Source organism: Pleurodeles waltl, chromosome 4_1 (genome assembly GCF_031143425.1).
Source record: "Pleurodeles waltl isolate 20211129_DDA chromosome 4_1, aPleWal1.hap1.20221129, whole genome shotgun sequence".
Classification (NCBI taxonomy): Eukaryota; Metazoa; Chordata; class Amphibia; order Caudata; family Salamandridae; genus Pleurodeles; species Pleurodeles waltl.
The window spans coordinates 237,540,915-237,567,776 of NC_090442.1; the positions used below are offsets into that span (position 1 = coordinate 237,540,915).

General features: G+C 45.4%; 1 protein-coding gene across 3 annotated transcripts in view; it reads left to right on the forward strand.

Moving 5' to 3' along the window:
* The first annotated feature begins 2,619 nt into the window (after positions 1-2,619).
* Positions 2,620-26,862, forward strand: part of LOC138287629 (uncharacterized) — a 148,261-nt gene continuing 124,018 nt past the window's right edge. Inside the window, exon 1 of one of the 3 annotated variants that reach the window (XM_069228213.1) lies at positions 2,620-2,845. The gene's annotated coding sequence lies outside the window, so the exon portion shown is untranslated. The other 2 variants (XM_069228211.1, XM_069228212.1) reach the window with 2 other exon arrangements.

Consider the following 26,862-nt stretch of genomic DNA (forward strand, 5'->3'; position numbering starts at 1 on the left):
TCTGCCCTCCATCTCCCCACCTCCCCTGATGCTCTACCATCTCCTTCCATACCACCATACTTTGTGTAGCCTAACATCTCACCTCTACATTCCCCTTGCAATATCTTCTTTGCACCCTTTGGGTGCCATGTCCAACAAACCTGATGCCTCCAGAGGAACTGCCTGCCACTTATGGGACCCGGCCGCCAAATCACCCTCTCCCCCTCCCAACCAACCCTTCTCAAATACCCCACTCAAGGTCTCTGAGGCGGCAAACAGCCGCACCTCGCTTCCTGCAGTCCCCCTTCTCTTTCCCCACTATTGCTTGATTGTTATGAGGGGATCTCGTGCCCCTTGCACTTGTGCTGCACCTTTCAGGTGTGCCCGCCCTCGCGGAAGAGTCTCTGTGTCCTGGGAGGGTTCCCCCACGCTCCTTGGCAAACCGGGACCTTTTTACCAGAGGCATTTGATGTTGGGGAACTGCAGAGCTGACCGTGCTCCCCTTGCCCAGCCACTCCTTTCTGGGGCCGCTCTCCCAATCCGAGAGCAGCCCCGCCGGCTTACCTCAGCGCTCTCCGCCCCAGCTCTACGCAGAGGCTAGCAGACAAATACCGCCACCACCAAGGCCTGGGAGCCCGGAGCGAGGGCCACATTCCCGTGAGCGCTCTGTCAGCGAGGAGGTCAAGGCGGCCTGCCTCGCGCCGCAGCCGCACCTTATTGATCACCATCATGCACAACCAGCCAACGTACAAAACGCTATAACGAAATGGCTAAATGAAAGGAAAGCGCAACTAGCAACAGGAAATACGTTACTTAATACTAGAAAAACGCTAACTAGTACCAGCCACCGTGTCATCAAGACAAAATTGTGGCTGGTGATACAAAATGGACGGTTGTTTATCCCCGAGCTATAATATAGCCCAACATAGCCCAAGTAGCCCTAAGCGGTCATGGACTACTCCACTTGCCCAATACCCCTTGGGGGAAGACCTCCAAAAGGTCGGCTGCCCCCTCAAAACCACATTCCTGACTGACCCTTTAGGGCACACTGCACCCAATTATCTGCTACCATTGTCAGTCATTTACAACTCATATTGCATGGATACAAGCTCCTTTGTTGAGGTTTGCCCACCCACTGATCAGTCAGTCAGGCCGGCGCTCGGGGACGTTTTTTAGGCAGCTCCCTGTGTACAATTGTGCTTTGTCTCCCCATTAACCGTCTCTTCCCTCGTATACAAATTGCCACTGATTCCGTGCCTATAATGGTTATCGGGTTATAAAACTGGGGTTGGAATAATTTGTTGACATTTGCTTCTTGCTTTTTGAAAACTGTTGGCACGTTTCTTTTATGAACTATGCGCTTAACTGGTAGGAAAGTATTCCTCTTCTCTGAACAGTTCTTTTGGCAGTGACAAGTTCTCTAATATAAGGTAAGGCGTATAATATTTGAGTCTTAAATTGATACTGCCGGATGAGGTATTCCATACCAAACGTCATAGGTTAATCCCACCACAATGCCTGTTGACTGGACCAGCGATGAGGTCATCAACCAGCCCAAGACGTACAGAGGCCCGTCTCGCAGCCTCTTTGAGCCCAGTAGCCCATTGGTGAGGAAATTTCAGGCAGGAGACAGCCAAAATAAAGCCTTTTTTGCTTCAAAAATCGGGAGTCTTGCGCCTGAATCGGGTCTATTGGCACGCATGCTCTCTACCTGCCGTAGCACTGATTTCGTGCTCCTGCTAGGTAAGGGAAAAACAAAGAATATGTTAGGATTTATCTGACATTTGATCCTGCAGCAGCACTCTTGCACCGCGTGTCCATCTGCTGAGCCAGTGGGGATCAAGTTTCTAAACAATGGCAGGGATCAAGTTTCTAATCACTGTCCTCAGCTCTAACACCTCCGGTAAACCCCAGGGGAGAAAAACGTTTATCAAGCAGGGTTGTAAGCTCTGTTTTTATTTCATTCTGTAATTTGCCGAAAATAAAAGCCCTCATACATGCCAACAGACGCGATTCAGACGATTGACTCGAATTTTAAAGCTAAAATTGCCTAATTTTAGCTTTTTCCGCAGGAAATTGCCTCTGCTTCAAAAGAAGTCAATGAGGAAGATACATGATCCCAATTATTTGTATACAAACCTCCTTCTTTCTAGTTCTGAAATGTTGACAAGTATGGGATTTTTTCCAAGACTGTTTAATCTTAACTGGTGTTATTTGTAAGATCGCCTATGCTTCTTCATATTTATGCTTCAATGTAATAGTTTGGCCTTCCGAGAGGTATGTAAATATACTGAATGAATATTTAGAACTAAATATCTAGTGTTTTCTATTTAGTTTCAGAGTAGAAGCAGGAGTAAAATATGAAAATAATACTGGCCAAAAATAATTATCTTCCTCGCAGCAAGAAGAGTATGTATTATTTAAGTCATTGATGTTAAAAGGTGGCTCATGACTGTGATGGTGTATTTTTTTCTGTGTTGTAACTTGAACAAAATGGAAATGGCAGAAAAAAATCCCATTTCATCTCGAATTCAGGAGTAAAACGGTTTCGCACAACGAGAAGCGCTATATTTACAGTGGACTTAAGTGGCTGCATCAGAACTTCCCCGAACAGTTTGACTTTAATTGCTTCTGGCGGCCTCGGAGCTACTGCGACTTGGGAACGCTCAGCCAATAGGAGTGCTCGTTTGAAAAACCTGGGCAACCCGACGTCTCTGAGAAGCCATTGGTCTGTGCGCTCGTGCGCTTCCCCCCTCCTTCCCAGCTGTCTGGGTTCTCACACTGGAGCGGCTCTAGCTCTGTAAATGCCGATGGGGGAAGGAGCGGCGCGCGCACCGGAGAGGACGTCTCTCTTCTCTGCCGAGAGGTGAGTACCCTCCTGGATGCTCTGATCGTTGTTCCGAGGGCCGTGTAAACTCAGGGACGTGTGCTAGTGGCTCCTTACGCAGTATGCTCGTTGATGTCACGGTCTCCCGGGCGAGTGCGCACTTTCGCGCACATCGACTTATCTCTTTGGTGGGAGTGCGCGTTTCTCGCCGAGGTTCCGGTGACATCACTTATTTTTCTGTTGGCCCGGGACATCAGCCAGCTCATTCTGAGACCCCGGCAGTGCTGCTACTTTATCGGAACCACCATTCTCAGTCCCCGCTTACGCCCAGGCATGCTTCTGCTAAGGGCAGGACGCCTGTCCGGGGCGGCAATTTGCGAAAGATACGAAATGTATGCACACCGTATATGGGTAATTTGTACTTTCTGCTTGTTTTACGAAAACTGTTGAGATTCATTGCCCTCTCGCAGGCGAGACTATGTCGGCATTTGATATAACGGTGCAGCCGAGTTCAGGCGTGCATCGGTTTGTTTGCTCGACACCGTTATGTGGTTGAAAGGGGGACTTCTCACGGAGTGCATGTTTTCAGCAATATGCTTTGTTTTGTAGTCTTCTGGTGCAAAGCAAACCTACTATCGGCTGTCACGACGAAACATTATATGTCATATCTAGCTTTTTATTAACTTTGATAATAATAAATAACTATCCCGTCGTCTTCTGGAGGATGCTACACAACCACGGCCTTTTAATGTATATTTTAGTCCAGCTATGTGCTTGTCAGCTAGACAGAGCATGCCCACGACTCTTTCTCCTTCAGTAGGACACACGGCCCTTTTTGCCACATGCGCGCACTCGGCTCTGGAAGAAAGTAAAGGGAGCTCTTACCAACTCGTATGCTTTTATTTGTCATTGTCCCTATCCTGCGTGTTCTCCCTGGCTGAAATGTCTTGGGTTCAGTTGTAAATAGTGGCTCTTGCAGGATGCACTTTAGTTTTTTAGACAATGCATTGCTGTTTCTTATGAAATTGCAGTTAGAACGTTAAATGACCTTAAATGATTACAACATGACCCGAGCCCCATCACATTCAGCCAGGGTTATCAGAGTTTACTCAGTAGCTCTTTGGGTACTATTATTTGTAGTCTTGCTTTCCTGTGGCATGTTTGAGCCGCTTAACTGATAGCAATGGTTTCATTTGCTTTTTTTTTTTTGCTTAACTATTATATATGTATAATCTTCCAGTACACGTGGTACAGCGCCAAACAACCCACATCGTAACTGGATTTTGCAGAAACTTATGGGTCAGTGAAATGTAACATGGGCTTTACAATAAACACAAAGGATAAGTTAAGGCTGTTTCCTTTTAAGTGTGTGATCATTTCTCACCACAAAGGCTGTGAGACTTATACTGGCTCTGTGTAAGAGCAGATGTAACCGGTGGTTTAAGGCGTCAATTTCAACTGCCTGTGTTGGGCAGCACACAGTTCTTTTCTGCAGCGGTGCAGCCAAAACGTTATTAAACGGGATTTGGTTCAGATCGACTTCTTTGCAGCATTTCAGCAACATTTTTGTCTAATTTCACATTCACGGATGCTGAAAAATGAGTATTTTGATGTAACGCGAAGAAAGGCTTTTAATTGACATGTAAAAGGAGATACTGTTTTTCTTTCCTTTTTTTTTTTCTTTCACAAAATGCTTGGATACTTAGTGATTTGACTAAGCTACGAAACGTAACTTTTTGTTGCTGCTAAAACCTACTCTTGCAACATACTTCAAGCCAGTCTGTTTTTGAAGCTGTATTCAATCTCTTGCATAGCTGTACTGCAATAGTACCGTTCTTGCTGTATGCACTACTTAATGCATATATATATATATATATATATATATATATATATATATATACCCCTTCATATTAGAAAAGAGAAATGCAGGTCCCAGCATATTTAAATTCTTTGAAGTTGTAAAACCTGTATTGTCACTGTTTACCATAATGTTTGAAAATATAGGATACATTCCTTTTAGCAATGGGTTATATCTGCTTTAGGTGCTATAAGTCTTCGAAAGTTTGTATATTAAGCGTTTAAAAAAAAAAGACCACTGCCTTTTTCAGATCTCTGCAAGCTTTTGCTCAGGAGGCTTCTGCTCAAGTTGTTTTGGTTTTCAATCTTTAAATAGGAAAAACATAACTATCCTATAAAGCTTTGCTGCCCCCTGGTGTTTTTGTAGAGAAGTGCAGTATGTGAGAGTTGAACACGATTCAGGCTCAACATTCAAGTGCGTTAGATAACGATGCCTGTGATTATTTTTTAAGCGGTTACAAAATACGGGCTTGTATTTCAGATGATATTTTCGCGTCAGATTACGGTTGCCTTTTTGTTTTGGGGGTAAAAAAGCTTTACGGTTGCAGTCGTTAAAACCACGTAGAAGAGTCGGTTTTATTATCGACAAGCTTTTTCTGAGCAATCAGTCAATGAAAACCCGAACAGTAAGGCGACTGTGGAAATAGTGGCCCGGGGATTTGAGAACCTACAAGTTAAACGATCGAAAAAACAGACAATGGGGTGGGTGATTTCTGAACGGGCTATGATTACATCTTCAAAACCTCACACTTGCACCATTTAAAATACATGCTAACTAGTAGTAGGTTAGTGCAGCCGTCGGGACCTTGTCTACGAACCATAGCTAGAAAGACCTGGGGAAAATAATTGATATCGAGTTTTGGAGCACGCTAAAACGTGGCAGTTTACTAACGCAAAATACGGTCAAAAATGAAAAAAAACATTCAGGATGTACTGCCTCGCATGTCAGTGCCTACTTTAACACTTCCACACCACATCGTGCTTGAGTACAGGTGCTGGTTCGTTGCCACTTGTTTGAAGCACATTTCAAACATCATGCCCTGCCCCACAAAGGCAACACTAGAAAACAACTATAGGACGCTGGTTTTATCTATAGTGTACTAAAATGAAGTACACTGCAGAGTCCAATAGATCCCCAAAGATAAGCAGAAATAAATAGGTCTAGAGCTCTATTTGTGGTAGGGTGGGCTAGCAGCTAGGCTTATCAAGGAGTCGTAGACCTAAAGTTCCAGTCTTTGGGGTTTTGGGTCAACACAAGGTGAGGTTCAGATCAGCACCAAGTGTGCACCTGCAGCGGAACCCAGGCGGTGGGGTGCAGAGGTTGAATTTGGAGTCAGTGGCCAATGTTATGCTTGGGGGCGGGGGAAAGGGGTCCGGAGTGGGGGGGGGTGCAAAGATGCGCTGCTCACATGTGAGTAAAAGCAACATCAGAGGTTGGTTTTCGGGCATTAAGGTAAGCATTGGGGGGCAGAAGGGAGCACCAAACTTACACCCTCAGTGGCACAGGTGCGGCCAGGTCCAGCATGCCAATACAGCGTCAGATGTCCAATGTTATCCTATGGAGACAGGGGGCTATTCGAAGATAAGCTGCTCCCAGGTGAGTAGAACAAGGTCAGTCAGGAGATGATCTCCTGGAGTTGAGGTAAGTACAAGGCAGCACCAAACTTACACTCTCAGCTGCACGGGTGCGGCCAGGTGCAGGGTGCCAACACAGGGTCGGGCCCCTAATATTAACCAATACACAAGATCACTTTCAGAAACAGGCTGCAGGCTCTGGCCAAGAGGCGGGAGAGATCAACCCTGCCCAAGTAAGTTAAGGTGCCAGGGGTCGTAGGGACACTAGCAGTCTAGCTTACCAAGGCCGAGGGGCTCCAGGTGCAGGGGTGCCTTTTGGTGTCGGAAACAGCTTACCAGCAGGTCACGGCCAAGGGGAGCCCTCAGATTTAGGCTGCAGGTGTTTCTGTGGAGTCCGACAGGGGTAAGCCCACGAAGCACTCTGGGTCAGAAACACTGGGGAACCTTCACTGGACTGGTGGGCTACTCAGACTCCGGCTGTTTGCATTGGGTGCAAAGGAGGTTCTAGGCAGCAGTTTCGCGGTTCCTCAGACAAACTTCTTTCTTCTTTGTAGATATTTCTTTTGGACAGGTCTGCTGTCCACAGGAGTTCTTGTTCTTTTTTTGAAGGTAGGCAGTCCTCCCAAGGCTTTGGAGGTCGCTGCGCTGCAGGACAGTCCTCTTCTAGGCGCATGTTTCTTTGAAGGCTGTAGACAGGCGAGTATGGCTTGAGACCAAGTCAGTTGGTGTCTTTAGTCTTCTTTGCTAGGTGACTTCCTGTAGTATCCCATGCCCTAGATATCATGGGTACCATTTGCTAGGGACTTACAGTAGTAACTAAACGTTTGCAAATTGGGGAAAAAAACAACTGTGAAGTTTTAGGGGAAGATATCTGGCACTGGGGACCTGTTTAGCAGGGACCCAGTGCCCTTTCAGTCAAAATTGCACCAGAAACCAGGCAAATAAGTGGTGGTGGTGGTGAGGGTGACCATGTAAAAAGAGGTACTTTCCTAAAACCACACCTTACTATCCATTCACATTGAAAGGAATTTCCAGTTGCCATTAAATCCTTTTGCAGCCTTGTCACGGGGCGTAAAGTGTTACGTGAATGATACAATACATGCATGAGAAAAACGTAACCCACTTTAGTGTTGGCTTCACCCATCCCCACAGTACTGAGCTGTATTTAGGGTTGAGCCTGTGATCCCATGCTCTGTGGACTTGCATTTTCTTATCATGTATGGAATCAATTTTGTCTTGCCCAGTTCTCTGATTATAGTGCCTGTTGTTGAAGCACATGACTCCGATGAACCATTGTTTTTCTCTTTTTATGTGCATAGGCTTGGAAATCAATATAATGCATGGCTTGCTCAAGAGCCAGCACGTGTGATTTATCATAGTGTGCTAGCTCAGAAATAACATCCTATTTATGGATAGGATACCTGCTATTTGGTTAATGTATTTCTCAATCTTGAAAGTCCCCAACTGTCACCATGTGTGACATATGAGCTGTCATTGTGTATTTGCTTATCATGCACCATTAATCTCTGATTTGATTGGATTTTATATATAGATGTTGTGAAATCTTGACTGCCAATTGCTGGACATGTGATGCACCAGTCTATGATTGCTGGTAAATTATCATGTACTCAAGAAGTTATTGGATAATTGATGAAACGTCTAGTTACGTCTTTTGTGTTTTGCAGTAATAAAAGGTTGTGCTGGAGTTCTGCAAATCTGTCTTTTGGCTTGTCAAGTCCCTGTACCACGTTAAATACATTTTTCTTTTCTTTTCTGAGTATTGATGTGTTTTTTACTTTGATTGCATCTGGACTTCATCAGAGCTAGAGAGACGCTGTTGTAGGTAAAAAAAAAAAAAAAAAAAAGGTCTTGGATCCCACCCGTGGTTTACCATTTGTTGGCTTGCATGGCACTTTTCTGTACAGTCTCGTCATTAGTCACTGAAAACCATATCATCACTTCCATTTCCGTCAATGGAGCAGGGACCAAGCACTGATTAATTCAACTAATTTCAGTGCCTGTCCGCTGCTCCCATTGAGTTGCTATTTTCTTCATTTAACGTCCAGGGCCCTGCAAACAGAAGATGCGTGCCCAGTAGGACAAAAAAAATCGGATTTTCCATTGTTAACTTTCTTATTTTGTGAAGTTTTCATTTCTCAATTTCCACTCACGATTTGTTTTAGATGGTGGGCCCTGTTCTCAAAAGATGACTATTATCTTGTTCTAAATATTGCAAAGCAACATTGTTTCTTATGTATAATTTTCAAAACACATCAGTATGTCCCAATCTGCCCCACTCCAAACCACTCACCCAACTCCACTCCATTACAGCACTCTCCAATCCTACTGACGCACTCTGATCAAAAACAATCTGACCAACTCCAACCTGCCCCACACTAATCCAAAGCAATCTACTCTATTCCAGCATGCCTCACTCCAACTCAAAACAATCTGCCCCACTCCTGTCCAAAACAATCTGCCCCTGTCCAATCTGCCTCATTCTAGACCAATCTGCAGCACACCAATACTCCCAACCCACCCACTGCAATCTGTCCTCATGCAAACTAAAACATTCTGCCCCACTCCCATCAATCTGCCCAGCTGCAATCTAATCCACCCCACTCCAACCTGCCCCAATCCAAAAAAAATCTGACTGACTCCAGTCCAAAATAATCTGCCCACTCCAATTTGCCCTACCCCAGTCCGCTGCACTCTAGCCCAGTCCCACCTCACCCCAATCAGCCCCACTCCAATCCAAAACCCTCTTCCCCATTCCAATCTGTCCCACTCCTACCCAAAACTATCTGCTCTACTTCATTCCATAACAATTTGCCCTATCCAATCTGTCATAGGACAAACCAAAAGTCCGCCCCTCTCCAATCAAAACAGCCTGCCCTACTACAATTGCCCCATTCCAATTGAAAACAATCTGCCCCACTCCAGTCCAAAACAATCTGCCCTGCTCTGGTGAATTCAACTTAGTTGTTATTTTGGACTCGGGTAGTTTAGTTTAGCCCTTTGGCTTGCAGCCCTGTGCCCCCCGTCACCTTGCGACTTTTAACCTACTTAGCTTGCTCTATTTTAGCCCATTTATTTGATTATTTCTATTAAAATGGCTGCCATTGTTTATAGTTACAAGAATGTTTTGATATGCATTATCCGTGCCACTCCGTGAAGGCATCACTATCTGCATTATGATCAAGTGATGTACGTAGGTATTAACATCCTGTCCCTTTCTCACTTATGTGTGATAAGAACATAATGTGACTTGTTGAAGTTTTGTTTATATAATTGCTCCCACATGCCTGCCTCCCTATCAGTTGTTTGGGGAACATACCTGCGTGAGAGGTCCTTCATAATCTGTATAAATACATCTCACACAGACAAGGTCGTCAGAGGGATTCCTACCAGATGCCATCTATGCTGCACGGCACCTCGCTGCAGAAAACAGCCTTTGTATTACCACAGAGGCTGACCTAGAGACCTAATTTCAAGGTAACAAGGGTTGGGGGGCACTTCTCATGGACATGGTACTGGCAGATTAGGTTTACCATACCTCATTGGGTTAGAGATTAGGTTCTCTTTGCTAGGTATTTTACATCTTATGTTTATTGTAAGATGGTGGGGGGGTTGTGTTCACAATTTTTTGCTAACAAGAGAAAAGGGTAACTTCCTTTCCTTCATGGCTCCCCTGAGATGTTGCAACCTAGAGTCCATACATAAGGCTGCCAGAAATCACATTTTACTGTTCATGTTTTTGGTGAGGTACTGCTTGCGGGCTGGGAGGGTTGGGCTGACAGTTGCAACTTGTTGTACGAGTGACACAGTCGCCTGCAAACAAAAGTGCTGTCTCCCCATAACCAGTAGTCTCGCCTAGGCGTGAGAGTCAAACTACGACAACTCCAGACCACCCTGCTCCAATCCAGGCCACCCAATTCCAATCCACCCCAATACAGACCAATGTAATCTTCACCAATCCAAATGACCCCACTCCAATTCACCTCGATCCAACCCACGCTACTGCAGACCAACCCATCCCAGTCCAACCCATCCCAAATCACAACATTCCTGTGCAGCCCATTCCAATCCCGCCCACCCCAATCCAGTATAACCCAGGCCACCCACCTCACCCCAGCCCATCCCACTCCAATCCACCATAACCTACCCACTTCAATCCACCATAACCCACCCCAGTCCCCACTCCAAACAAATCCACCACACTCAAATCCACTTCATCCCACTCCAATCCAGTCTATCCCACCTCACTCTAATCCAGTCTACCCCACCTCACGCCAGTCAAACCCATCTCACGCCAATCCGCCCCACTCCAATCCACCCCACTTACTCCATCTCACCCCACACAAATCCAAGCCACCCTACTTCAGTGCATTCCACCTCACCCAAATCCCTTACCACATCCCAATCCACCCCACTCCATCCAGTCCACCTCACTCTAATTCACTCTAGTCGACCCCACATTACTCCTACCCACACCCCCAGTTCAGTCCACCCCACTCCAATCCACATTAGCCCACTCCACCTTAATCAAACCCACACCAGTCCAATCCACCCATCTTCAATTCCCCCCACTCCAGTCCACCCAAATCCAGTCCACTCCATCCAAACCACCCCACCCAACTCCACCTAAATCTAGTCCGCCTCAATCCAGCCTGCCCCACTGCATTCCAATCCACCCTACTCTAGTCCAGTCCACCCCACTCTTGTCCAGTCCTTCTCTACTGAACCTGATCAATCCACCCCACTTCAATCCAGTCCACCTTACTTCAGTCCAATCGGGGGTGTGGAATTTATTAAAATAACTACTTGTCCATGGGACAGGTTGCTTCTTAAATCTAAATGTCCTGTAATAAAAATGTACTTGTCCCTTTGGTGCACTCTAGTGCTGCAACAAATTATGGCAGCAATCTCATTATGTAAGAGCTCTGACAGTAGCCTCTGATTATGCCAGTGGTACTACTATAGTAGGACTTGAATACTTGCAGTTTCAATCCCTACTATAGCAATTTCCTTATTTTGCCACCTTTCCACAGATCTACATACAGGAGCTGGAGGAAGCAGTAAGCAATAGTCAAGGGAACGCCTTTGAGGCTGCAAACCTACTAACTTGCATGTTTTAAGGATTTTCACCAGCTCTTCTCTCTCTAATCTTTTCCCATAATGAGAAAGGTTGGAAATGTATTCCTGACAACGGCAGAAGTAGTGGTTGGAGGGAAAGTAAATATGTAGATGCTTAACAGATTTTCACATGCATGTTAGCTCATGCCAAAATACAGTTCACAAATATTTTCTAGAAGTATGATTTCCTGGTCTACTTCTGTAAGCTCTTATGAATTCAAAGACATATACCATGGGTGCACTTTTGTGACTTTCTTAAAGAATTGGTTCCCTATTTAGGTCCGGCGTTAACAAAGACATTTTTGTTATTATTAAACTTCTATTCCACTCTCTCTATTTATCGACTGGCTTTAGAGCAAATGATTGTATTCTGCGCTTTCACAAAGAGCAGATAGTCTCTCAGAGTAGTTTTGTTCAGTGCCAGGAACTAGTGTGGCACGTAATGAAACTGGAGGGGACCCCCTGCAAAGAACATGGAGTTCCCCTCCCCCTTCAGACTCTCTCAGGGCAGGTGCTGTGCTGAGGGGGACACCCTGCAGGGTCCCTGTGGGGCCTTTGCTACACCATTGGTGGCAATGAGTGCTTTTTGAGACTAAAAACCTTTTTCTCTTTTTGCCAGTGTTTGTTACAATGGTGAGGGCCTGGCAGCTCCCACAACAATAAAGTTACAAAAGCCATGTCAAAACAAGACACACATTGACTAAACCAATTGACCCACAAAAAACGTTAGATCGGGTGGCTTTGCCAATGCTTGTTTATTTTCATGCTTTCCACAATCTTGTTGAAAATGGTGACAGTGTTTTTTCTATTAAGAATATTTTTGGGAGATACAAGCTTGCATCAACACATTTTACTTAATGACACTTCAAACAAATGCACCTAAAATTTCATAGTAGCAAAATGTTTTTTCCTACTTGCTTTTTTTTCAGAACGTTTTATTTTGAAAGCAACAAATCATCACTCTTGCTTACAAGCTTCTGCAAACATTTGCATCTAGTCAGAGAGTACTGTGGGAGAATTATACTTAGCCTCTTATTGTAAAACTTTTCAAACGTGTGTACACTTCTCTCTTTTTTTTTTTTTTTTTTTTTTTTTTTTACTGGAACCACTGTCAGTAGTACAGTGAAACATTAAAAACGTTTGTTTACAGAACTCTCCCTAATAATGGAGGCTTTTCATTAATGAACCATAAATACAAGTTCAAACAGCATTAGCAGGCAGGTAAGGTCTGGAAGGAAGCGGTGGTGATCCCGTTTAAAAAAAAAAAAAAAAAAAAAAGCCCAGAGGGGCGCCCTAGTGGCTTGAAAAGTCTTTGCCCAATTACTCTGTTCCCCCTTCTGGCTAAGATCTTAGAATTATGTAAACCAGGATCTATCTCAATTTCTCCAGGACCCCTAGCAAAGCAGAATCACTTTACACAATGCGCTCTTCTTGCCACTGCAGATACTTAATATATGCAAGTGGACCAGGGAGGGTTTGCTATCCTGGTTCTGTTAGACCTCTCTGCAGCCTTCAACACCATCTCTCCTGCTTTGATGCAAAGGCTGCGGCAGGTGGGCTTGGGAGTTATAGTTACCTTAGGGCACAAGTTATAGGTAACTCTCACTATAACAGGTGAATTTCTATGGTTTTGTATGTTTAAAATGTGAGCCTAACTTTAATGTCCCTGTAACCTTAGGTTTTTTTCTGTGTGTGTGTATATATATATATATATATATATAATAAATTTTTTTCTCTTTTCGAAATACCAACAGTGTACAGTAACACCACATCTGGCACTTGTTTATCAATTTAGACTACACATATCTTTGCCTAGGCATGTTGTTGGGCACCAGAATAGTAACATACCATATGAATATGCTGGTACTTGGATACAGTTAGGATGAGTGTGGAGTGTGGTTGGTGAGGTTTCAGGAGCAAAGAGGGGAACCAATCACCTGTGGTGGAATACAGCCCTGTAAATAAATAGGCACAGACCTAGAATGTGACCTGCTTCAGGAGTCAGTCTGAAGCCTCTGCGTATACAGTGAGAAAATAGTTGTGCAACAGTTGCCAAATGTCTAGGCTCCTGGATGGTAGTGTTGCAATATATCATGTTTTCCACCGATTCGACTTACGTGGGGATTTGGTCACTACCCCAATAAGTGCCATCCTTCGCTTAGCCAATAGAAGCATAATAGCAGTGAGACATCGGGGCTAGCATGAAGGGGTTTAACATAGCCAATTAAAGTTAGAGGGGGTCAAGCACAACAGAGACTCCAGTCATTGTGGCAATTAGAGCAAGAATTTAGAGCCAGAAGTTCTGAACAGCCAGGCATGAGAATACAATGTGAATAAAGTTTGCACTATTAGCCCCACATTTTAGGCATGTGGACGATCGTGCGGGGTTGGTTCATGCTAAACCTTGAGGCATGGTGTAGGAATTTGTTGTGTATCATATATGTTGATGATTTTTTGTTTGCATTCTGCAGTGATGCCACATTTTGTTGGAAAAATGGTGCCCCACATCTCGCTCCCATGCCGGCCTGACCCTCTCTCTCATTGCCACTGGACTTCAAAGCTATGCATGCTTGATAGATCCTGGATACCACTCTTAGTGATAGTAATCACCAGTGACAGTAGAGGAAAGTTGTCGGGTTTGATCAGATATGAACGTGAGATCCCACACGGTATTATGTAGGCGCCTGATGATAAAATAGTCCATAGTGTGATGTTCCCTGTACTGACAATGTCAGTGTGCAAGAGGACATGTCCGCTCTGTTGCAGGGCAATTCAAAACTTTTAAGAATGGAAAAGTGACTCCTCTTTGGTAATGTAAAGATAGTTCTTTACTGTCATGACAGGGAGATCAACCCTCCTCCCACATGCAGTCCGCCAGTTTTAATTTGCTGCTTTACAGACAGCTTCTTTTATACAGAGCCAAACAATACTGTATTACAGAACGTCCAACAATGAATTAGTACATAGTTCTACATTAGTAATTCGAGTGTTCAGATTGTACTTGGAGGTAAAGTTAACCATCAGCCTTTCAGCTGTCCCTCTATGTCAAACATTGGAACATATGTTGGCATCCCCCAATTTCGAATTACCCAGATTGACTACATCCAGCTTCTCGCTGGGAATAACAAGTGAACCGATTATGTAGCGCCTTTCCTGATATTGTGCAACACATGCACACAATCTTGCATGCAATACCCTTATGTCTCTTATAACCTTATATCTCATTATCGTGTATATATCTACATAGGTGTTTACTGTTACCTAGGGAAATAAATCATATAGTATATACAAAAACATTGAATGCAGTCTGCATTGCCCTCACCTAAATAGACTGCAATTCCCGGATCCTTCCCAACCCCAGTGCACAAGAAGAACTTCAGAAACCACAGTGTCTGTTTAACACATCAGAGGTGTGCAATAATTTTTGCACTACTGGGAGGGATAGGTAATCTTCCGGTGTCCGCAGCCAGGTGGGAACAAACGGGACCTCCTGTCTTGGCTCGCTAGCTGTTGCACGGCAATTCATAAACTTAGAAAATGGAAAAAGACAGACTCCACTTTGGCAATGTAAAGATATTGCTTTACTGTTGTGACAGGGAGCTCCACCCTCCTCACACAGGTAGGAAGCCAGTCTCAATTTACTGCTTCACTGGCAGCTTCTTTTTATACAGTGTCAAACAGTACTTTATTACAGAACGTCAAACTGTGAATTACTACATAGTTATACATCAGTTGTGGAAAAACACAGGAACGTAAACTTTAACCTAAATTACTACACATCCTTTTATTGCAGAACAGCAAATAATGATTGACTTATTGGTTACAGATTCAAAAAAAAGGAACACCTGTGATTCGGTAAGCCCAAACTCTGACCGTATCCCCTACACATTCTTCATTGTAGCTTTAACATTCTTTGCTCTTGAATGCATGCATATTTGTGGTAAACACAGTTTTAATAATGTGTGCGTTATCATTGTGAACCTAAGACCGCCGTATATTCTTTACTGATAAGATTTCCTCAACACATTGTCTACTCAAGTTGCAATCTATTTTAAAACACAGGGTACGTGCCAGTGAGCCTATATGTTTGTCATAAATTCCTTCATGTTTACTGACTACGAGTTGGCCTTTAATTTCAACCCTTTGAAGTTACTTATACCATTATGTCCTAAAGTGAACTCTTCAACTTATTCCAGTCAGCATTATATTTGGGCCTACACTGTTCTTTCACTACATACAGCTGTATAGTGCTTTCTGCCTCATCATGTTACTTTACGTTTTCATATTCATAGTTAGTTTCCTGCAACATTCCCCCTCTAATTGATATTTCAACTATAGGATCTAAACCTTGATCTGCACTTGGCACTAGATGATATATATATATATTACCCTGAAAATCTACTACAAATTTTGGTGTCCTAACTGGAAACATCCCTCCTGCCTTAGCACCTACTCTTCTATAACATGCTAGGATCAACTGCTCAACACAATATATTAATAATAAGACCACTGTAGTTGGCAACAAGGCTCCCAGCAGCCCCGACGTCCAGGATTGCAGCAATAACAGCCAATCACTAAACCAATTATCTGGGCACCACCTTCATTTACTGTCTTCTTCTGTAAATGATTAAAATCTGTATAGGCTCTGACAAAGTTCTATTGTTTGCATAGTTCGCTGGGACATAAATACAGGCAGTTCCAATTTGGCACATACCCCTCCTCCCATGGCCATCATAAGGTCAAGTACATAGCAGTGTTGCTTTATTATCCTCATCCGCATACAACGTTCTTTTTTTAATCCATCCATTGTAATGCTGATGCACTTCAGCAACTCCCATCAAGTTATCTGCAGTTGCCTTAGTCTAAAAAAAATAATAGTAGAATGTTTCCAACCAACAGCTGTTCATCATTAAACATCTGATACTCCTGTGGAATACCATTCCAACTATTGGTGCCATAATACTCTGCAGTTCTTTTCCTTCAATGATGATGTAACAAAGTTGTTGGACTGCTCAAGATGTGTTCATACAAACCTGAGATGTTAATTCCTGGAATTGTCAAAACGGGGGCATGCAAGGTGACGATTAAACAGAGGCCTCTCCGTTTTGGTAACTGGACGTACAGTTGTTCTCCACACTGCCAGTCGTAGTCCATGAGGCTGGAGGTACCCCCCTTTATGTTGACGTTATCTAATGTTGTTTTACAACCAATATTTTGACTCCTATTACCAATGCCATTTCCTCTGTAACATAAAGAACCAGGAGTTAGTTTCATGATAGTTTGAGGACTTATAGTGCTATTTATCCTGGTGTCACACACAATGTTTTCGTCCCAGATATGTGTACACTTTCCCATCGCATCACTACTAACATCAGCGCCATTCCATAAATATGTAACCCTACATGAAAAATCAATATCCGAATGCCATCACTATGGGCAAAGACTGATCCGGTGACTCTAAACCCTGGCCTACAAACACAGGCTGGGGGGCTAAAGGATTTACTAATTAGCTGTTACACTCAGTGAGCGGGCATGTTATTCCTAAAAACACAAAATCTACGACCATCTAAATCCAATCTACAGTGGTCGGATGACCTGTACATGATGTCTCATCCTTAATGTCCTGTCTATCTGTGAGACCGAATAACACTTCTGCTAAAGAGTCCTACTTCGTGGCGTTGACTAAGAAACATACTACTTTAACAAGTGTCAACTGCATTTGGGTCTTAATCCTACACAAGTAAAGATGTAATAAATGTAAAGCTGTACTTTGGCTACAGTCAAAGAAAGAAGTACCCCATCTGTGTTTTACTGCAGCCTGCCATGGTGTTCTAAAGAACAACTACAGAGCTAACAAGCAGTCTTATGACAAAAGTGTGGCACTCCTGAAGCCATCTTCATTGAATCAGAATGGTAAAACTAAGAACATTTAATTTAGAAAGGACAAAATGAGGGGGGGTCATTTTGTCATATAAGTTAACGTTAAAAAACTGAAAAACAAAAAATAAAACTAGAAATTCACTGAAAAAACAAAGGTTGCAGGGATGTTCTAGTCAGGAAATAAAATTAAAAAAACCTTTGAAATCCACTTTAAAACCAAAGATTACAGGGATGCTAAAGTTAGATTCAGATTTTACACGAACCAAACCATCGAAATTCAGCTGTTATGGTTAGTTATTTCAAGTAACTATAACTCGTGCCCTAAGGAAACTAATTATAACATCCCTATAACTTTTGGTATTTAGGTCAAGCGCGCAAGCTCTTTGACCTCTTAAGTATTGTGGGCTTTTTACCACGCACATCACTTTACTCATCCGTGTGCTTGCCTTTCAAACATCCCTCATTGTCATTAGTAAGTGCTTTACGTTTGTCTGGCCTTGGGGCGGTTTAGTTACCACCTTGAAGACTGACCCTGTTATGTGGATTATTGCCGATATACGTCAGCGTGGGTGAACTATTTCTTTTGTCTCTCTTCTTCATGCTGCATGGTGGCCATGACGCTTGGAGTGAAAACAGGCCTGAACTCAGTCAGCGGTATTTGAGCACTGGTCACAGTTACCTAATCAGAATCGTTTCTTGTGACTCTCCCCTCAAAACACACAAAACTGGCAAATGTTTACTGCAAACAGAAATCCTTGGAGCGAAAATGGCTCTCCTGGCACAGAAGTACAGCAGATACTACAATTTTCACTGCACTCAGGAAAACTCGACCCATAATGCTTTGGAGGACATTACTTCTACAACACATTTTTGCCCATAACTCAGCCTGTGGGGCTCCTAGGGCAATGAGGCCACCTCTAAAAAAGTGACCACAATGTGCTCTTTCTGTCTACATCTCTGGCTCCCCACACTGTTAGTGGGGACTCCAAAGTAATAACCCGGAGCACCATTCATTATCTTTTTTTTTTTGTTTGTTTTTTTTGTTTTTGTAATCTTCTTTTTATTGACATTTTATAATACAGTACAAGCATACTTAATCAAGAAACATCTTAAACTATTCCATACAGCTCCATTTCCTTTTGTCTTTTGTCCTCCGCTAGAGTAGTGTTACATTGTGCACCAAGAATACTCTATCTTGAGGGGCATTTATCATCATGCAAGGTCGTAAGTATAGCCAGCTCGTACCATACATGAAATAGAATAAAAAATTGACATTAAACAAGTTAACATACAACAAGCCATCCGTCTCTAGTCAAATTAAGAGTAGCTAAGAGAAGTCGGTGGTTGCGTGTCCCTCTCTCTGGACTATGTGGGGTCCTCCCTAGTCTCCCCCCGTCTCAGACTCCGGTTCCTATATATGGAAGAGGTGCAAGGCCCTTAGTTTGGGGCTACAAGTCGTGAGGGGAAGTCCCCTGGAAAGGAACCTGACCAGGGGGTCCCATATGTAATCAAAACTGCTGCGTGTACCCTCCCCTTTATCAACCAGACGCTCCATGGCAAGGCTTTTCCATAATCGTGAGAGCCACAGAGTTATAGGCGGTGGGTCCGCTTTTTTCCAGAAAGAAGCTAGAGTTGTCTTCGCCGCCCCCAAAGCCAGCCACATAATAGCCCGGTCCCCATATGTTTGATGCTGTAATTCTTGGGCTCGAAGGCCCAGGAGAGCATGTTCCATCGTGGTCGGGATGGGATATCCCAGCATCTCTTTCAAATGAGAGAGAATTTCATTCCAATAGGGGCGGATCGATGGGCAGTCCCCCCATATGTGTTTAAAGTCTCCCACCATGCCACAGCCCCTCCAGCATCTATTTGATACCTGGGGATAAAGCTTCTTAAGTTTCTCAGGATACAGGTACCAATTATAGAGTAACTTATAGTGGGCCTCTCTGGCTGCCATTGAGCGGTTGTGCTTGTGTATATCGTGGTAAAGATAGCGCCATTGCTCCTCCTCCACCGAGCCACCCATGGTTTTCTCCCAAAAAGGGATGTGTCGGTGCTGTTTGTGCTGTAGCTAATATGGAATATAGCGTTGAGATACTGCCTATTGTCGCTCCTCCCCTTTGCACAAATCTCTCTACTGGTAGAAGATCCCTGGTAGCTGCTTCCTTTATATGTGGCTTTGTGACCCAATGCACTAGCTGTGTATAATGGTAATGTTCGGATTGTGGGAGTTGGAAATCCCTACAGCAATTATTGAAGGTCCTAAGTTGGTTTCCATGGTATAGGTCTGCAGTGCATAAGCAGCCCCCTTCTCTCCATCAGTCAAATGGTCCCGGTAGTTCCCCTGGTGGGAATGCTTTGTTAAGGTGGATAGGTGTGTGTGGTGAGGGAAAGGACGTAAGCCAATGGAGTTTAGTAACTTTGTCCCATACTCTGAGGGTGGTGGCAGTGGGTGTGCTATGGTATGCGTTTGGTGGTCGTGCCCCCTTGGGTTTCCATGGAATATCCCACAAGGTCTTGCCTGTCACCGCTCTGTCCATATGCAGCCAAATCTTATCTGATTCTTTGAGGGACCACTCAGCTAGTACGCGCAGTTGTGCTGCTCTATAATATAGCAGGAGATCTGGGAGCGCCAACCCTCCCCTCTCTCTCTGGGGCGTGTCAGTATCTTGTATGAGACCCTAGCTCTAGTACCCTGCCAAATAAATTTAGTGAAAAGCGTTCGAGTCTCCGCAAAGAAATCTGGCGGGATCTCAACGGGGAGGCTCTGAAAGAGGTATAGTAATCATGGGAGCACCGTCATTTTAATACTATTGATGCGCCCTAGCCAGGATCTCCATAACGGGGACCACCTCTTGAAGTTGTCTCGTAGAGACCTAATCAAACGGGGGTAGTTTGCTCTAAACAACCCAGTCATCTGGGGAACAATCCGAATGCCTAAGTAAGTAATATCTTTCTTGGCCCAAGTAAATGGGGTAATGGAGGCTATCTGGGTCATCATACCCTTGGGCAGTGTCAGGTTTAGGAGATAGGACTTCTCCGTGTTCACCTTGAACCCCGCTAGTTGTTCAAACCGAGACAATTCTTTTATGGCTGAGAGGGAAGTATGGGGCTCAGTGACAAATAATAAAATATCGTCTGCGAATAGGGAAATCTTATGGGAGTCTGCACCAAATGTAATGCCTGGGAACTCCGCGCACCCCCTCACCCGCGTCGCCAAGGGCTCAACACTGAGCACAAACAGCAGAGGGGAAAAGGGGCATCCCTGCCTCGTGCCTCGGGATAGATCGAAGAATTCAGAAGCTACCCCATTGACCACCAGCCGGGATCTGGGGCAGGCATAGTTGCTCATCACCATGGAAATAAATTGTTCCCCAAATCCAAACCTTCTCATGGTTGCTACTAGAAAGGACCACTCAACCCTGTCGAACGCCTTCCCAGCGTCTAAAGCCAATAAGAGTGCCTGGACCTTTTTCTTTTGTACCTTTTCCATTAAGTGTATGACACGCCTTAAGTTGTCATGAGTCTGGCAACCTTTAATAAAGCCAGACTGGTCCGGATGCATCAGCTCCGGCATCACATCCTCCAGCCTCTGCGCCAGGATTTTAGAGTATAATTTGGCATCTAGGTTCAGCAGAGCAATGGGCCTAAATGTTGCACAGAGTTGAGGGTCCTTTCCGGCCTTGGGTATGAGAGTTATCAGGGCCTCCCCCATGGACGTGGACACTGCACCCCTCCCCTGTATATAATTGAATAGAGTCGCGAGTTGGCCCGCTAGTTCTGCCCGAAGGTCTTATAAAAAAGGGCTGTAAAACCATCAGGACCCGGAGCCTTATGCAGGGGAAGGGTGTTGATGGCCGCCTGTACTTCCTCCGCTGTAAAGGGTGCCTCTAGCATGTCATTCGTCTCCTGGGAGACCTGTGGTAGGTGGACTGAGCGCAAATAGGTCTCTTGGGCGTGGGCGGTCTGGATAGACGCTCATAGAATCGTCTAAATGCCCTCGCCTTTCCCTCTTCAGTTAAGTGTTCCCCGTGCTCGTCTTTGACCTGCTCAATGTAGTCGCGGGCTTGTTGGGCTTGCAGCTGTCTAGCTAAGGGGGTGCCTATTTTATTGCCCTTATCGTAGTGGGCTTTTCGTAATCTCTGCCCTATTCGTATAGATAGCCTGTAGTTTACCTTTGAGGGTCGCCACCTTCCTTTGAGCTTGCCAGGACTGGTATGATTTATGTTCTTGTTCAGCCACCCTCAGTTCGCTTTCCAAAAGGAGTTGGTCTTTAATCTTTAACCTGTGCATGACAGCTGCGAGCGCAATGCATTTACCTCTTATAACCACCTTAAAGGCGTCCCAGAGAGTATGGGGATCAGTATCACCCGACCCATTAAGTTGGAAGTATTCCCTAATCACTGATCGCAAATCTTTGCGGGATGTTGCGTCCCGGGTAATCACCTCTGGAAAGTACCAGCGCTTGGATGGTTTGCGTGCTAGTGACCAATTTACACCTACCACCACCGGAGCGTGGTCTGAGATGACAATTCGATTAATAGCTACTGTCGTAAGGATCTGTCGCAGTGGTTTGCTCCAAAACACATAGTCGATCCTTGAGTATGAGCGATGTGTGTGAAAAGAAGGTGTAATCCCTCTCCAGGGGCTTCATGGCCCTCCAGGAGTCAAACAGCCCCAGACGGCGAAAGGAGGCTTTCACTGATTTGGCAAAGGCACTTGTTTGTGATCTCTTTGGGTGCGTTGTCTAATGTTGAGTCTCACACCAGGTTGAAGTCCCCCATCAGGACAACTTCGCCCTCCGCAAAGCCCTCTAGCTCGCTCAGGAATTGTAACAGATATTGGGTTTGACCACTGTTAGGAGTATAGACAGTAGCTATCGTACAGAGTTTCCCGTCCAGGCTGCCTTTCAACATCAGAAATCGTCCCTCCTTATCTTTCTTGGACCCTGTTTCCTTAAAGTGGACTGATCTGCTAAATAGTAACGCCACCCCACAGTGTTTTGTGGGAGCTGATGCTAGGGCAATTTGAGAATAGTGTTTGTGACGAAGACTGTGTCCCTCCCCCTCTTCAAATGTGTTTCTAGTAGGGCCACTATGTCATACCTATGCTCCTCAAGGTATTTTTTCAATGGTGACCGTTTATTGGGGGAGTTGAGGCCCTTCACGTTCCATGTTAGTAGTTCCAGCATTATCTCTGTGTAGCATCAGTGTTCTCACCCAGACTCCCAGTAAAATCTCCAGTGCCCCTCATCGTGTTTCTCACCCCCCTATCCAGGAATACTCTATCAGCTGTGACGCTTTCCCCTGACTCCTTGCACCGTGACACGGATGGTAAACATCAAACAACTTGAACAAACATTTCCTAAAAGAAATACAGACATTATCCTGGCAGCACCTAACCGCCAAGTGTCTTACAGTCTTCATGTCATGGACAGGATCCAATTCCGTCTCATCTCTTCCCCCAGGCCCAATCACACCCACGGGCATCTCAAAGGCTGGGGCCTCAGACCCCCGGTGCTTAGCAGAGATAAAGTATGCTTGGGTAACAAGCAACACCATGATCCGGGGCGAGCAGATCCGCTCCACCCCCTCCCGATGAGGGGGGAAACCTCACCCCGTCTCTATAGAACAACCGGGGGGGGCCCCCCCCCCGCCGTGGCCGCTCCCCGTCCGAGTCGGTACCGGCTTACCCCATGGCTTCATTTTCTAGGGGTCTTTCTACCTCTCCTCTGTTGTTTCCATTGGTCCGCCAAAATGGGGGTGGCATCTCCTCCTTGCCCCTCTCCCGCCTCACAGTCGGTAGCACTCCTCTAGCCTCTAGGCCCAGTGCAGCGGCTGCCGCATCCACCGTTGAGAAATGGCACGCTTTATTATGGAGTTCAAACGCTACGCCAAAGGGGAAGGTCCATCGATATTTTATCTTCTTCTCTCTCAGCGCCTCCGTCACTGGTCGGAACTGTTGACGTCGGGCTAAAGTTGCTGGCGCTATATCCTGGAAGAGTGAGCATTGCGCACCTTGGAAGGAGATGGGGTCCTGGTGTCTCGCCCTTAGAAGTATCCGTTCCTTCACTTTAAATGAGCTTAATTTAGCAAGAACATCTCTTGGTCTTCTCCCGTCGCCCAGTATTTTGCTGCCCACACGGTGCACTCGTTCCACTTGTATCTCCGCTTGCTCCTCTCCCAGTAGTGAGGAAAACAGCCCCACCACAAAGGCCTCTAGGTCGGGCCCCTCTGCTCCCTCCTCCAGGCCTCTCACCCGTATGTTATCTCGGCGTGCGCGATTTTCCAAGTCCTCGCGCTTCATTATGGTGAGGTGTAGTTGCGATTTTACATTTGCGAGATCAGTCTCCACTGGGACCACTTTCTGTTGTAAGTTCTGTATGTCCGTTTCCAAGTCCAGTGTGCGGGCCCCCACTGAGTCCACATCTGTTTGGAGGGCGGCTAGCTTCCCATTGACATCTGTCTGGAAGGCCTCTTGTGTCGCTCTATCTGTTGTGAGCTCTTCACGCAACTCGGTTTTAAAGGCACGGAGAGAGGACAAGAAGTCCTCCTTTGTAAGAGCCATCTCCTCACCCTGTGTCTGGTCAGCACTCTCCACACTAGCCGGCGTGAAATAGCTGGAGACCCGATTGGCCTGGATTTTGCGTTGTGGCATATGAAACTTATGGGCCCGGCCCCGGTGTTAACATGGGGGTCTCGCCATCTTCTCAGCTTTTACACTCCTTCACTGCAGGGGCCCCCCTCTGGGTCTTTGCCCTTCTGTCGCGCCACACCTCGGGGGGGGGGGCAGGGATGTCCCCCTCTCCCTTGTCTCAAAGCTATGTCTTCTCTCCTCGGTGGGCTCACTCCCTCCGTTGTGGGCCCGCCCTCAGTGACAACGACCTGCCTGTCAGGGCCTGCATTCGCCTCTGCAAACTTTACTTTCTCCGAGTCTCTTGTAGAGGAGGCTTTACCGCTCAGTGCCTCTCAAAATGGCTTCCAATAGTCTTCCTCTGACCCCAAAATGCACAGCTTCGCCATCTCAGCCAAGAGAATATTTCAGGTGTTATTTACCGTCACCCGTCTGGGGGGAATCCTCCTGTTGTCGCTTTATATCTTCTAGCGGGTAGGGGGCCTCGGCATGCTACAGCCGCTTCTCAAACTGGGCCTCCCCCGGTCACGCCTCCCCGCATGTAGAAGGGGATGCCTTCCCCCTGCTCACCTCGCCCTTGTCGTGGCCGTGTATGGTCCTGGTCCTTTCCCCACGGCCCACCGCCGCTCATCTGTGTCTCTGGCGTCGCGGGCGTCGCCCCCCCCCCCCCCCCCCCCCCCCCCCGTCCTCGGGTCTCGCGCCGCCAGTCCTCCACCTCGGGTCAACGGTCCCGCGCGGGTCCGGAGGGCCGCGTCTCACAACGGGGTCCATTTGCGGAGCCCAGCCGGGCGTCGCCCCTCTCTCCAGCGGCAATCTCGCCGGGTTTCGCCTCTCCCAGGGACTCGCAGCCGATCCCCGACCCGGGGGGGGGGTGTACAGCGGCGCCCCCTCAACGCCTCACTGCATCGGGCCCAGGCGAAACTAGACGGAGCCGACGGAGCTCACGTCCGATCTGCCATGTTGGTTGGCCCCGCCTCCATTATCTTTTTTTAAGCTATCCAATGGCTAGAGCGTTTGTTTTACAGCTGGGGGAAGTTATGTTTTATGGACCTTATTTGTAATATCATTGCAATAGTCCTGTTAGCCTTGAAAATATTTAATGCACTATGCCCTCTAGGGGCTAAATATATGGTTGCACTGCATTCCTTTCTCTCATTCTTTTTCATGTTGTTATGCTTTCTAGAGTCTGATTGTAACATGACTGTTTCTTCCAAATGCTATTTTTATTGTGGTGTCCTCTAGGGGATGTTCTGAGCATTACTGTCAACATACTGTAATATTCGCAGCATGAAAACTTGCCCCATAATGCTTTGTACAGCATTTCTTTTACAAAACATTTTTGGTCATAACTCAGCTTGTGGTGTTCCCTAGGACAATGGGACCACCTTTCAAAAGCTCTTTCTGTCTACATCTTCTCGGAGTCCCCACTCTAGGTTAGTGGGGACCCCAAAATAACCCCTCCCACCATTCACTGTCTTCCAAGCTTTCTCGTGGCTAAAACGTTTGTTTTACATCTGGGAGAAGTTTTGTTTACAAGGCCTTGTTTTGTAATATCATTGCAGTAGGCCTGCTAACCCTAAAAACGACATCTAGGGGCTAAGTATATGACTGTTTCTTGCAAATGATATTTTTGTTAAGGTGCCCTCTAGGCGCTGTTTTAAGTATTGTAGTCTAATGCCAAAAGTTTAGTTCTGATAAAGATTTATATGGTAACTGTATATGTTTTAATAACCATATTACAATTATGACCATAATTCAGGCCACCTTAACATCCTTGCTAGACAATTACAGTTGAACGCTCATTATATTTTTGGGTAACCCTTCAAGTTTACTTCTCCTCTGTGGTTGTCTTGTGTCTTTTTTGGGGGAATTATTTTAGCCAGCAACTCTGATAATGGGGTGGTGAAAGTAGTATTCTATTGGTATTAGCATGGCAGATTTAAATTAGGATGCTTAATGGTAACATTTTCAATTTTTTGCTGCAGATAGAGGAATAAGGTAAATGGAAGTGCTTTAGTTATATGCAGGGCCACTGGAATTATTTGGCAGGAAAAGACAAAGTTTTGAGGCAGAGTTGAGTAATTTAGTGGCAAGAAAAGTCCAGTTATGAATTTACAATGCCAATAGCTCTAACTCAAGCAAATACGAGAACTATTCTATTGCAAATGCTTGTTTTTAGTGAACCTATATGTACATTACGTTATGGCGGTTTCCAGTAGCTATAGTTAGGACCATGTTTCCATAAGAAAAACATTTTTTGACTTCCCTATATCATTGGCACCGTTTGACAAATTTTCCAAGAAAAGTGTGCTGGTGATTCTTGTTGCGCATGGAAAATTTCAGGATGACCCATCAAGGGGTGGGGGTTTCAAAAAAGTTTCATTTCCCATGTTAGGAGTTTTGAACATGACTACAGCTTGAACCACTGGGCAGAATTACACCAAATTTGGTAGAAAGCTAGCTGCACACAGATTGTACTTTGGGGTGTTTGGTTTAAATCTATTCAGTAGTTTAGGAGAAATTTAAGACATCCAAATTTGTACATCTGAGGTTGCAAAGACTTCATGAATTAGAACAAGCTCATTCAGAGAAATGCAGAGCTCTGATTGGCTGCCAACACTTCAGCCAGGAAGTGTTGGCAGCCATCACACAAAAAACAGGAAGGGATCCTCCTGATCCCTTAGCAGTGCATGGGGAGGGTGCAAGCCATAGTTATCTTAGGGCATGGGCCCATTCCCTTGGGGTTGGGGTCCAGAAGCCTCAACTGCAGCCCACAGCAGCAACCAACCTTTTTACAATTTGAATGCCCACCCAGGTGGCTGCAGTTAAACAAAAGCAGGAGCCCATGCTTTTTTTTCTTTCTTTTTTTATCCCCCCCCCCCCTCCCAAATAGTTTTAGCAAATCTGTGTATCCGCTTTGGAGCCTGCCAAAAATCTTTACAAAAATTAAATGCCTGTTTGCTCTTTGTGCTGGGGCC